This window comes from Diprion similis, chromosome 1, assembly GCF_021155765.1.
Source record: "Diprion similis isolate iyDipSimi1 chromosome 1, iyDipSimi1.1, whole genome shotgun sequence".
Classification (NCBI taxonomy): domain Eukaryota; kingdom Metazoa; phylum Arthropoda; class Insecta; order Hymenoptera; family Diprionidae; genus Diprion; species Diprion similis.
In genome coordinates this window covers 4,817,146-4,831,875 of record NC_060105.1, presented here as the reverse complement: position 1 = coordinate 4,831,875, position 14,730 = coordinate 4,817,146, and the positions used below count along the sequence as shown (strand labels likewise).

General features: G+C 42.0%; 1 long non-coding RNA gene across 1 annotated transcript; it reads right to left on the bottom strand.

The window, feature by feature from the left end:
* Positions 1-13,478: 13,478 nt before the first annotated feature.
* On the bottom strand, positions 13,479-13,736 carry LOC124408061. The gene is made up of 2 exons (XR_006929393.1): positions 13,630-13,736; positions 13,479-13,562 (listed from the first exon to the last, which is right to left on the bottom strand). It is a non-coding gene; the product is annotated as an uncharacterized LOC124408061 (long non-coding RNA).
* Positions 13,737-14,730: the final 994 nt, after the last annotated feature.

Genomic DNA, 14,730 nt, shown 5'->3' with positions numbered 1-14,730 from the left:
TAATACAGGCTTGGCGCGAGTAAGGGATGAAAAAAGAGAAAGACACAGACAAAGGGGGAAAAGAAGGGGGAGGAAAAAACAGAAGCGAGGGTCCTGCAGGGTACTTCGAAGCTGACCCTGTGACTATCTTCTTCGTAATCGTTGAACGGCGAGGCGAATGTAAATTTCATGAAACGTAGGTATGTAATGATAACTGAAAAAAGGATGATGTTGACATTAAGAAATTGTCTTTTCAATACACGGTTTATAGACAAGTAATTACAAAAGCCATTTCATTCGAGTTTGAGTTGGATTATGAGGTGGAGTTTCTTGACCGATTAAATTTATTCGCAGATAATAAATGAATTTTTAATCGATTTCATTGAACGCGATATATCCTTTAAACTAATCGATGATAAATGATTATAGGATTATAGATTACGCTATCATAGTGATATAATTCAATTTTTTAGAATAAACTGAATTCTTCATCATTTAATGGTTAGCTTGAGGTATACGAGTTCCAATTAGATTCCATTAAAACCCATTTAGCCGAAGGATAAAATTTCATTGTTATACATCCCGCAAATGAAACTGACAATTTTCTCCGCCGAATAAAACGACGTGGAGTAATATTTACTATAACCTTAACCTTTCGACTAAATTAAAGAAGACTGAAAAAAAAAAAAATAAGAATCAAACCCGCATTTTATTTCGGACCGCAAACAAGTTAGCCGGAAGCCCAAGGCATTGGTGCACATTATCGTAGAAACGTGAGCGATAATTGAACATTGAAAGCAGATAAATTTGAAATCCATATCTTAATTCTCTTCGCTGAAGAATCGAGCTGTCCCAAATAACGGCAGAACAATTAGGGGGCCGATAAAAATCTCCTTAAATTCACTTGCGGACACCCAGTATAATATGGGCGCGTAGGTGCGTCGAGGGTCGTGGGAGTAAAGGATGAATCGGGGTGTAAGGACGGGGGGAGAGATTGGCAAAGAGGGTCCCCGACGTTCCTGACGGGTGGTGAGTGAAGTGAACGCGGAGTCGGAACGAAGTCCAACGCGTGTTGATGACGAGGGGAGCTGGAGCCAAGCGTCGGGGGTGCGGGCGTCTCGATCATGGCGAATCAACGCAGACGGAGGCGAGCGGAGGAGGAAAGGGGACGGGGGTGGTTTCACCCCGGTGAGAGAATTAATTTTATTAATCGAGAGGTGTATACCTACCTACCTACCTACCTATACCAGGGAGTGTTTACCTTGACCAGAATCTCCTTGGCTGGTACTTTGGTGTATAATATACCGAGGTGTAATGAAAAGCATGAGTAATGTAGTACTGCACATGTGTAAACAACCTACGTTTATAAAGGTAAGTTACTTACTTATATGCTTATGTGTGTGGCAGGCGGCGGGTTAATCGCGTCGAGGCCACGCGCGATTATACGTTCGAGAAGAGAGTCGAGTTCTCGCGCGCGCCCGCGCAGAAACAACGCGATTGACGGCAGCGGCATACCCGTAAGGTGGTGTGTATGGTGTGTAGTATGGGTATGAGTAAAACAGATATAAAGGAGAGTCGGAGAGTGGATCAGAGATTTTTTTTTCGAGGTTAAAAAGGACCAAGGACTTCTCAAGGGCGGATCGCAACCGTTCCATGGCAAACAAACTCGTTAAAGGAAATTTCACGCACAATGATTCCAGCAGCTCTCCATTTTCACCGCATGTGCACCGCATGCATCTTCTACCCACTACACCCGGTAAGAATCTCATTACAGTTCTGGACATCTTCATATTTTTTTGTCTATATTACAATGTCTTTATTCAAGTTATGCCACCACAATGCAGTGGACAGCCACTACGAGAGTTAATGCTAGCCTGTCTCTAACGATAAGTGGCTACAATTTTCACCTTATAGAATTTCCATCATTTTTAAAATCCTTGGATCAAGAGGTCGGACGACCCCCCTCCGATTATACGTTTAAAAACGCATCGCATTACCTTTCCGGGCGTAAATAAAGCCGTATACGAGTATGCCGAACGATTCCCAGGAAGCTTCCCCTTGTGGACTGAGATGATGCATCCACTCGATGAAATCATGCACAGCGTTTGGTATAACCATAAGGGTGGATGGGAGGAGGGAGGAACCCGGGGGTTGAGGAGTAGTGCAGGGCGCATTATGTACGTTGGGAGCCGGAACGCGTTACAGTGTAGGTACACCTTACACCATGCCAAAACCCACACAACACGACGGTGTACATATGTGGACGAGGACCTTATACCTATGGTACGGCACACATGCATTTTGGGCTGATATGGTCCATGTATACATGACGTTGCGGAGGAGAGAATTCGGTAGGGAATTTAGGGGCCTTCCGCCAAGAGACGAACCTCGATCGAAGGCCCCCCACCCCCCTTACCATTCGGCTCTACCTTCTCCGTGTCAAACTATGTGCCACTTTGGTATATACCCCAATGTACACCCCACCGAAACCCATTTCATGTACCATTAGACCTACGGGGTGTTCGAGAATAACGCGTTTCAATCAACCCGTTTGATGATCAGATAAGGAAACGGATTTTCATTTCGTTCGGTGAGGTGTAAGCTAATAAAGTAAGTGCATGAGTTACTGACCTTTTTTTGTTGTACCCGTTTGATCCTTAGTTCTAAAATTACGAAAAAATAAATTTGTAGTGTCAAACCCCCAGCAATTGGTTTTACTCGTCGAGAAATTCACATATTTGTGCCGTCAATTTATAATTTTGGAAAATGAAAGGGTCAAAATTGGGTCTAAACATGTCAAGAAAGGAACAGTGCCAAGGAATTGTATGTTCTGATAAGACTCTCAATTTTTATAATTATAAGGATTAATAATTATTCCATGTCTGATGATGAATTGTTCTCACGTACGAAAGTAGTATAGGATGCTATACCCAAGTACTTACGTGCTCTTGACAGCACAAAAAGATTAGAACGGCTGTCGTGGATAATTAATTGAGAAAAACTGACGAAACAGTGACACAACTGATATTATGGACACTGTAAAAATCGTTTCCGGTACTGAGGTTCCTGATAAAATATGACTTTTCACACCGCTGTAGCAGGTTTTGGGTTCCTTGCCCTAGGCGCACATAATTTCGGAACACCCTATGCGCGGCTTCCCCCATACAATATATACAACACGCTATACAGATTCGGGTAGCTCTTCTAGTCTCCCAATCAATCCCCGAGACAGGCGCCGGCCGTCATAAATATATTTTTTTTCTATCTTCTTATTCGTTTTTTAGCAACTTTTTATCCCTCTCTCTCTCTCGCGTCACTTTAGGTATACTCCGCGTACCACCGCAGCTAAATAGCTATAGGACCGATTCACAGGCGCGCACTCTGCAGCCTTCGTTCACCTGTCTCTTTTTCTTGTTCACCTGTAGGCTACCTGACGAGGAGAGCTTCGAGTCGCGTGCCAGACACATCTGTCGCTTTATAATACGACCGCGTCACTTTTGATTATAAATACGAGTACAAGTTTCAGGTATGCATGAGTTGGTAACACCGATGCTTGCCCCTGCCCATGACGATAGTATGCAAAGCACAGCTCGTAGCTAGGGATAACATTTTTTATAAACAATTTTGCAATGTACAATATCTCACTGGTTATTACCATTCCGGACACTTCGGCCACGTGAGAGATCAGAACACCTGGTCAATCTGTACAACACAAAGAATCGAATCTTTTCGGCTGATTATTTCAGTTTTTGAGGGGTGAAAAAAAAAACTTGACCGCAGGTTTTTTTTTTTGGCCTGCGTTATAGTACTCTAGACAACCCTCGATGAGAGCAAGCGTATAATGTATAAATGGTGCAGGGTAAACAAGCCAGTGCGATCTGCGTCGTTGATCTCATCCCGCAGTTTGTAGTGTTTAAACAACTCAAAATCTGGGGTTATACGTATAACTTCTCTCTGTATGTGTATACGTAGAAATTATTTAATAGAACATTGGTATATATATATATAGAGAGAGAGAGAGAGAAAGAGTTATTTTCAAACGGTGTGTCATACATTCTGGTTGGTGTATAAATATATCTAGTAATACAGCTGCGCGTTAGTGCGCGGCGTTTTGAATTTCTCAGCGCGCGGGCGCGCGCGTTTCGCGTGCAACAAAGTTGCGATCGTCATCGTCATCGTCATCGTGTCAGAGATAAATATACGCACATACAGGTAAGCGTCAATTGAACAGAGACTGTAAATAATGTGCGAAGTCTGCATCGAAACGATGGCGCGGTATCCTTGGCCGCAGACGAAACGAATAGCGCGGAAGGATGATCGAATTTTCGATATACGTTACGTACACAGGGGTATAAATAAGATAATTGATCAATTAACCAGTGAATTAAATAATTAATCGTTCGTATCGTGTATCGATGCATGGAGCCCGAGAATTTTTCCTGTGAAACAAAGAAGGAAAGAAGTCCACCCCCCTCTCTTTCTTATTTGGGCAGCGTGCAGACTCGGTCGGTTATCTCGCAGTGGCTAAGGCGGCGGGTATTATCCACAATACTACGTATAATATAGGTAGGTAGGTAAGGATACGTACTACCATGGACGAAGGGGGAATCCCGCGTTTCGTTTCAACCTCGAATCTGCTTCTCGGTGAAAAGGAGGAGTAGGTAGGACGAGGATGAGGATAAGGATGAGGATGAGGACGAGGATGAGGCGGGGGTTAGTGGAAGGGTGTAGTGGGGTGTGGTGGGAAAAAGGCATGAATAATGGGACGACAGGGCGGCGGCGTGCATCAGTATGCTGGTAACTGTTGGCCCAGGTCAAATTGACTCCAGCGTCTCCATGGCAACAGGCACTCAGACTTCCGGCTGGTCGATATCCTCCAAGTTGTATTTTGTGGCGGACCGGAGCCTCGGGTTTCCCTCTCCTGTCTCTCCTGTCTCTCCTGTCTCTCCTGTCTTCTTCTCTCCTCCGCTCCAAAGCAACGGGCAAGAGCAAAGCAGAGGAGAGCCGAGCCGAGTCAAGCCGAGCCTTCCAGATTGCTTTGCTCTCCGCATCACCTCGACGACTCGCCGGGTATCCATCGGCTCTTTCGTACCTTCTACCCCTATACCCCTACCCCTATCACCTACATCTACACACGAACGAACGAACGAACATCGGGTACCTGAGTGTGTGTAACATATTACACCTACCCGGCACGGGTCCAAGGGGCGAGGAATGAAATTGCGTCTGCCCTTTCGCCGCGGCAGACTCTGCGCAGCATCGCCGTCGGCATCGCCCCGAGCCAATGAAACGTAGGTAGCTGGTAGGTACCTACGTTCAGCGAAAATCCCTAAACAGGATCAAGACCCCCGAAATCCACGTTCCGCCGGCTGCGCCGTCGTGTAGGAAATGAACGGGCAAAGGTGCGGTTGTAAGGCATAATGTTCATCGGCTTGCACAGGTGTCCTGCACACAACCTGCACCGCCGACCGTAAATCGTCCGACCTGCTGGCCGCCTGTGCTCGAGTCCTCGCGTCGTCGCAACTTTTGGCCACAGACTCGACAGGTGATGACGAGTTCGAGTGCAGTTGTCCATAGGCATGTTGCACCTACTCTGGGTCCCGGGCTTCGGTGCACACGGCTGGTTGTCAGCAGGAAAAGATGACTCGAAATAATGTCCACCGTTCCTGGAAATGTCCTTGAGTTTTGCATGTTCTACAAAAGTCCTGGAAACTGTCTTTGAATTTTCCTGTGTCCTGGAAATATTCTATTTTTAATGTCCATGAATGACCTGAAGATGTCCTGGAAATGTCCTTGACTGGATTCTATAAGACTGTTATGAGAGACAAAACTAAGAGAGGCGATATAAGTCCAAAACGTAAAGATGATGAGAATTTTGAACCGTCGTTGCCTGATATGTGCAGCCACCGTGGCTGGATATATACATATATAATAATTAGATGTCTGTGCAGGAAACTTCAGACTATTGTAGCACTTTTATATACCTATATGTATACCTATAATATACCTACATGCGCAGTGAAATTGAAGCAATGTTCATACCGCGGGGTGCAGTTGTATAGCGATTTTATGTAGGTTAATAGTGGCCTAGGTGCACTGGCCGTGCAGCATTTCAGGTTAGCTCCTGCACCACCACGCGGCATACTTCAGGCACACCGTCGTCACATGTGCGATTGTTAGAAAGTCAGTGCTGACTCTATTTAGTCAACGTTCGTTCAAGTTTCATGCTTTGTTAATAATAAAATGCACCGACAGCGAGGTATCGATATACGTTGTTGTACGATTGAAAAATCTCGATACTCTATTACGTATACATTAGGGTGGCGCAAAAAACCGACTATTTTTTTTTTTTGTTTTGAGTCTCGTGTGACAAATGTTAGTTTTTGATGTTTTAAGAGCCCACTCCAAAGGACAGCTCAAAAAAAAAGTTTTAAGAGGTCGCTCCAAATTTTTTTAAATGTCAAAAATCGTCAAAAATTAAATTAAAAAAATTATATTTTCAGTATTTTGTTTGATTTTTAATTCATGTCGTGGTGTATTGTTATCGATTCTTTCTTACTAAATTGAAGAAAAAAAATTTATGAAATTTTAATATGAATATTAAAAGGTCGCTCAAAAAAATCTAAAGACATGCACCAAAAAATTGAAAAAAAATTATAAGCGACCTTTCAAAATTCAAACTTTGAACTGAAACTTTCGGAAACTTATTTTTTTTTTGTCTATAAAATTATACCGTAACGAGAAAAAAAAATCGATTTTTGACGATTTCTGACATTTTAAAAAATGTGAAGCGACCTCTTAAAATTTTTTTTTTTAACTGTCCTTTGGAGTAGGCTCTTAAAACATCAAAAACTAACATTTTGTCACACGAGACTCGAAAGAAAAAAATAGTTGGTTTTTTTGCGCCACCCTAGTATACATACAGTGTAAAGTTGATTAACCGCTTTGAGATGGAGCATAGTAGAGATAGCAGAGTGTTGAAAAAAAAAACTAGTCTTTACTGTTGCAAAACTCGAAAATTTGCTTCTCATCGATACTGGTGAGCACAATTCCCTTAAAAAAAAACTTTTACGCAGTTTTTCAGAGAACGATGAATTTACCCATCGTTATGCGTTATTGTACATACAGGTAGTCATAAAAATAAAAATCTATCAATGAGTCACCAAGACGTCAGAGCAACGCCAATTGCACATTTCATACCTGTCATGTATCCGCATTCGCTTTACGTAAACAAAATGATGGACGTAAAATATAAGCGTATTTTCCACCCGTTTGAGAGATATCATACAGATTTCTTAGTATGCACTGCATATATGTATATATCATACGTAAAGAGATTATTAAGAGTTGAAAGTTACGGAGTGCGAATGCTTGCGGAATATAGTGAATACATAGTACACAGCGAATAATGGCGTTAGGAAGAATGGTAATAAAGTAGACATCGTTGATTTTTCTTTTGTGAGTTTTATGTCGGCATTTTTTTTCTTCGATTCACTCCTTTCTTTTTTTCCTTCCAGTCTTCTTATTTATTCAATCCGTTACTAACGCGACTCGCGTTGTACATACGATTGGTGACATGGAATATATGACGCGATCCGCCATCTCAACGATCGTTCGATCGTTCCATTCGATGGATCGAAAAGGTCAAGGTCAACTGAATGAGCAAAGTGGGTACACATATGTGTGTATATAACTTTTTTACGCTTCTATATAAGCAAAGAAAAGGAATTATTGCCACCGATAGAAAGACTTCGGCTGTATTCTCGACGCCCGGCCATTACAGCCCAAGACTGTATCGCACCTGAATTCCGATCACGATTCTGAACAACGTCTTCCGTATATTTCTTCGTATTTCCATTTCTCACGCTTTCGAAAGAACAATCCCGAGCTTTCCAAACCGCGTTTCAAGCTTTGACTCTCTAAGATAATGGAGATGAAACACGCTACGAATGAGCAATAAAAATCGTGCGAAACTATTTCCTCGAAAAGTACATCAATATCGTTCGTCATTTATCATCATTTTTTTTTTTTTTTTTTCACTCCATAGAAGACGAGAACTGTGCATATGTAAATAAGCAACAGTACAGGACCATCTTCCATACACCTTATAATACGTATGAAAATGAATGAATCCATTAAACACGTGACCCTCCAGCAAGAATGCACGTGAGAAGATAGAAATTATATATGTACCCACACAGTGATTTACAACGGTCATAAAAACCATGACGAAAATTTGATAGTTTTAACGAAACTCTACATCACACACCATAGACTTAGTTATGCAATGTAATTACTCATGATCGTTGATAAAAATTCACTCATTATTCAATACATATCACTTTAGATTTCTTCATCACATCTACCCGCATAGGTATATATTTCTCTACTGCAGTAGAGTATGGAGTAAAACGATTATTCGAAATAATAAATCAATAAAAAAAAAATAAATAAAAACGATAAATCGATGTGCAACATCCACATAAACGGTATATCCCCATACATACGTATCAACATGGTGTAGGTATAATACATGCCTAGTGCATACATATATAATGGAAACGTTGAAACGAGTTATAAAAGATGGAAGATGAAAAAAATAAAATAAAACAAGAAGAAGAAAAAGAAGAAGAAGAATCAAAATAATAATAACGAATGAGGGGAAAAAACGAAGAGCCTATCAACAGAGCGTGTTTCGAGTTATAACCGTAACGGTGGCGAGGGTCGCGATTCAACGCCCAAAAGCTCAAGGCACAGCTATAGATATACTATATTATACCTACACCTATTCACATAGAGTATAGAGCAACAGACCGCGTCGCCACGTATGTATTGGCAAACGATGAGGACGATGATGGTGGTGTGTCGGCGATATATGATTACATACGTATGTACATATCCCAGTATGTGGGGGAGGGGGAGGGGGTAAAAGTTTGGTCACTGGTCGAGAGAACATAGGTTAGGCTAGTAGTAGCGGTATATCTATAGGATAGGATATGCATTGCTATCGAGGGCACTATGTCGCGGCGTCGGTGGCGTAGAGGGTGTCGAAGTTGTGACGATGGTGGTGGTGGGGGGTTGAAAAACGGAGAGCACAGAGGGTACGGCAGATATCTACCTAGGCTGCGGAGAGGAGAACGTCTTGTCGGGGAGTCGCTGATCAATACGCTGCATGGTGCCCTCCGGTAAACCGACGGCGGAGAGGCGGCGCGTCCTCTGGAGAACGACACCACCCCTTCCTCTCCCCCCCCCCCCCCCCACAGCCCTCCAGCTGCCAATCCCTCCCCCTAGTCCCTCGCCGCCTTCAACCCCTCACTCGACGCGTCCATGTGCCCGGGAGTTTCTGTCTGCAGTATTATAGCGGGATTGGAGAGGATATGGATGTGGTGGTGGTGGTAGGGTAATAGGGTAGGGTAGGCGGGGGTGGAAGAGGGAGGCGAAGGTGCTCGCGCACACCATTAGATTCGGATGACGATAGGAACTCGCGGCCAGCGTCCAGCACCCTTTCGTCAAGCGCTTACAAGTATTTGTATGCGTACTGTTATAATATATAATATACATATTGTGACACAATGTGTGCGTTGGGTTTGCGGACGTGCGGCACATTCACGTGTCGTGTGCCTGTGTATAATGTATAATACTGGTGTGCGAACTACAGTCGTGTATTGACCCTTGAGTGAAATTTGCATGAGACCCTCCGAGTATATAAAGTTGATTAAAATTTCTCAACTACTGCAGCAACAGCAGCTCTTTTACCTCGATTCAATTATTATCACACATGGATGATAGACTTAAGGGTAACATGATAAGTGTATGCACTATGTGTATGCGAGTTGTTATATATATATATATATATATATATATATATATACACATATATACATATGTGTAGAATTGGTCCCGTTCACGCTACTGCAACAATACATACTAAAGATTTTATTGTTTATCACCTCATCTTCTCATGTCCTAATCATTTATAGGTCCTGTGAAGTACATCTACTTTCTTATTCAATTCTCTTGTTCATTCTCTGATTCCTGTTGCACGATACATTTACACCATATGTATACGTATGCGGTATAACCGTAGGTTGAGAATGATCGTTTTCATCGAGTGGCCATCAGACACCGATCATTGCAAAAGGTGTAAGCCATCTCACCTAGATCCTCGTCGTCCGATCGAAAAATTTCAGCGCGAGAACCAGATTGCGAGAAGCCTTTTTCGGAGAGAGCGAAATTCTCAGGATGAGGGGAGGAAAAAGGAGTAGGGGAGGAGGAGATCGGGAAAGGCGGAGGGAGAGATCGAATCTAGATAAAGAGAGAGAGTAAGAGGGAGGAGTGGATTGTGATTAGTCAACAGCTACTATATCACCGCTCGACTCACCTCAATAGAACTTACCGGCATGAAATTACCTCAAACGTACACGTGTGCATGCACATATATACCGTATATTTACATATGAGTATGTATATTTGTATGCGTCTCGATAAAACACCTTGCGTCTTATGATCGAGAATGTTACGATTCAAATTATTATACAGGTCGGGTTATATATTATATTATAACTGGGTATAATAATTGATTCTACAATCAACAGTCGTTAATTCCGAACGATCAATGACCCGAAATGAGTATACATGTACAACTATTGTGCGTGAAGCCTATACAAATATTGTTAACATCACCGACTTTATACTAATATGTATATTATATATAGACTAAACAGTATTCATAGTCGACTTTCATCACGACTGCAGTTATTACAGATCCATATATGTATACATATATATATATATATATATATATATACAATATAACAGCTGACATATGTAGCGATACGAAAGAAGACCGGTTCGCAGGATGATAATTTCGTTAAATATGTCTCGAATAATATAACAAGAATAAAGAATATCATACTGCGCACGTGCAAGGAGTGGAGTGAAGTGGAGAACGGGACATGCATCGGGGTAGGAAAGAGGGGAGGGAAGTGGAGAAGCGGTAAAGAATTTGGAAACAGGTGTACACGCGTACCTGTACGCCGGAGGGCTTCTCGCCGGTTCATCCTCGGCTCATTCTCCTAGTAGACGGGAGAAACTCCGTTAACATCAGCGTCTGATCGCGCATAACGAAGTGCGCACGCTCCCCAGCTTCTTTGGCTCTTACAATTAGCTCGTGGCTCGCTCGCGCCACGGCGACAGGTGCAGCAGCTGAATCGGCGCGTAGCAGGCAGGCAGCTAGCGGGGCTATTACGCGAAGAGAGTACGTCTATGTGAGTACGACTCGAGGACGAAGTTTGCCGAAACTGGCCGAAACACGCCGAAACACACCGAAACACACCGAAACTCACCGAAACTCGCCGAAATGCGTCGGAGCTCAGCGAAAGCAGCCGAGGATCCTCGCAAGTCGCGTGGCTCTCGCGGTGGCGCTCGAATTATTTTCACGAGGAGTGTAGGTCCTGCATTCCTAGTAAGTATAAGCAGTGGAGGTGCGGGCTGGCAGGCAAGCCCGGCTGCTACGCTTTTCTCGATTGGAGGACGCGCGCGGAGCGCTGTTCAGGCGGAACAGGTGGCTCCTAAAAATCACCATGTCACGCCACGCGACTCCGGCCATTCGGGCGCGGGTGCCGTAAGGGTTATTTTACGATCTCAAAAACATATCTAGACGAGGCTAGTGCTGCGACGGGCGGACTCGACTCCGCGAATACGCCCTCCTTCCTTAACTCCTATCCTCTTACAACCAACCCCTTGCCGCTGTTGCGGACTTGACGAGGGTCTGCAGGGCGCCCTGCACAAGACGACGGGTTTCGAGGCTTACGACGATCGATTTACTCCGGGTGAACACGGGGGGGGGGGGGGGGGGGGGTTGAGAAAAATGAAATTATCATTGTCGTAAAAAGTATCAATTATACGACGACGAGAAATGTTGGGAGTGTATCTGTTTCATATCCCTGCATATAGAAAAAACTGACGTGTTTTTCTTTGACTTACAAAAATTCGCAACGGGAGTTATTCTTTGGGCTGGAAGAAGAGAAAAAACAACAACCCTGTTAAAAAATATGCGGAAAAAGATGAGTTATACCTACTATGCGAAACTCAGCGGCACGTGATGATTATTATATCTGTTATTAATTGTAAAAGTAAACTTGAACGCGAAATAGATTAGCTTTATATGCAATATCTTACTTTTTATACAACAAGGCCGCTGGTCGGCAGCACACGCGTTTCAAAGTAAACGAATGAGGTAAGCGATGACGCAAATTAGTGTTTAGATAAAACGCGTAGGTACACGGAGGAATCGGTCCACTATACATAGAGATTCCTGATCTCTAAATGGCGCGGGTATTACAACGCGGCATAATACAAGTGGATATTCATACCTATATCCATACCTTGTTTTTAGAAGAAAAAAAGGCTCAAAGAAAACAAGGAACCAGAATATATACACACCTGATAAAAAAAAAAAAGAATAAACAAATAAATAATTAAATAAATAAACAAAAAATTTTGATAAAAAGAAAGAAGAAGAAGGAAAAAAGCATATTATGTACCAGTCGAGCGAGTGTGTATCCCCCCGATCCTTCCGACTCCTGTTATACATCTTTACGCATGACGCAGCGTGCTGTGACGCTGACACAAACACACCACCCGAGACACCACCACCTAACTATAAACGGCGATACAAGCTACAAGCTACTCGCATATATACGCATTTATAGGCATGTATACATGTAGGCTATACCTATACGTCGGCGTCTTTAGTGCAAACTAAAAACTTGCGCACATTGACGCGCATTCATCCGACGTTAATGTATGGATAGCCTACCTGTATAACAAACAACCTGACCGACCGACCGACCATTGGCCAAGGACGAGAAATGTCGCGCACCTTCAATACCGATACATACCATGTACATGTATGCATATCCATATTACTTTTATTTCTTGTTTTTATACTCCATATCACGTGTGTAAAGAGTGATGACACCTAGAAATATTATAATACATGACATCTGTAATAAGTTTGGAACCTGCTTGACTAGCATTATTCAAAATCAAAATACCAACGAAGCTAAAAGAAGAAGACAGGTAACAGAAAAAAACCTGTCTTTTGCAATCATCTTTTTCTCAGCATACGATTCCATCATCGAGTATATGTCTATAACAAAAAATCAAGCTGCAAATTGGTGGACACTTTTTTTCCATCGAAACTCAGACTACAAAATTCTCTCAATTTAAAAACTAAGAATCAGATAACTCGAAAAGTTTTCTCTTCGAACATTATTCTGAATAAATCGTCAAAGTTAGACTGAAATTCACCGTCGAACCGATATATTCCTTCGATTCTTAAAACCCATGTCACGCACCAAGATATTATCCATGATAATTTTTTGAAAAATAAAAATCCGCAGCAAATTTTGGTTTACGAGAAATTCTTAATTAAATACCGCAAACTAGTACACGAGGCAGATAAGTTTCCCCCCATTTTTTCTTCGGCTCATTTTTATTCAACCATAAGATATTCCGATCGACAGCGGCGATCGCCACCGTGCCGACATCTTTCCGCATCGTAATTAATTTGGGGACATCTTGTAAGTTTTTTTTTTTTTTTTTTTTTTGTTTTCGTTTTTTCAAACCATTAGTTATAGGCCACACCTTGTAAGTGTGCGCTGCTCTGCACCTTGTATACACACGTCGAGGACAATTAGTTACACCTGTCCGTCTGTCCGGCTGTCTCTCAGCCACTCGTTATTATTTCGTTCGTTCACAAATGTGTGAGTAAATATACTCGCCTCTACTTATGTCCGTATATATATACATACACACACACACACACATATATATATATATATATATATCCAGTCGAGTAGACACGTCGTGTGTTAACGTTGATGGTCTGGAGGTGGGCTCGTCGTGCCGGCTGTTAAATGACGAAATAATCGTTCACCGTCTCGTCGTCAAGCCGCAGCGAAACGGCAGGAGGAGAGAAGACAAGCCAATCTATGATCGGCCATGGCAATCTGCGATATGTAATACTATACTATACTATATTATACTATACTATGCAATTGGAACTGGTTGTACACGTAATAACGCTTTTGTGATAAAATTTGTGCAAAAATAATGTATAAGATATTACACGGTTTATTATTATTATTATTATTATTATTATTATTATTATTATTATTATTATTATTATAACAAATATATGCGAGAGCAGAAGAAGAAGAAAAACTTCGGTTGAGATTCTTCAACGTGTGTAGACAGACTATGGAGAGACAGGTATGTCGATACGTTACATTAAATATATAATGAATCGAAATGAAGTCACATCCGGAATTATAATTTATGCGGAATTTGGCGATTGGTGTATAAGCTATTCGTGTTATATATATATATATATACATACACATACGAGCACGTATATAAATTGCAAGGACATTTATTCTAGGATAGAAAATAAAAACGAAGCAAATAAAGTTGGAATGTGTTTTTTTTTCTTTTCTTTTAAATAAATAAAGAAATCGATAAAGAAATGGAATCAAGGATTTTTACCTCTCCTCTCCGACCTGTTTCCTTCTCTTAGCTCGTCGCATATCGCGTCGTCACAGATCCTCGTCACATCGGTCGGTTTAATACATATACAAAATACACCGTGTATATATACATTATGCGCACCCAGTGTGAGAAAAAAGCAAAGAATTCGTTCGTTCTACAGTCGTGACGGTAATTTATATTATAGGTATACCGACGGAC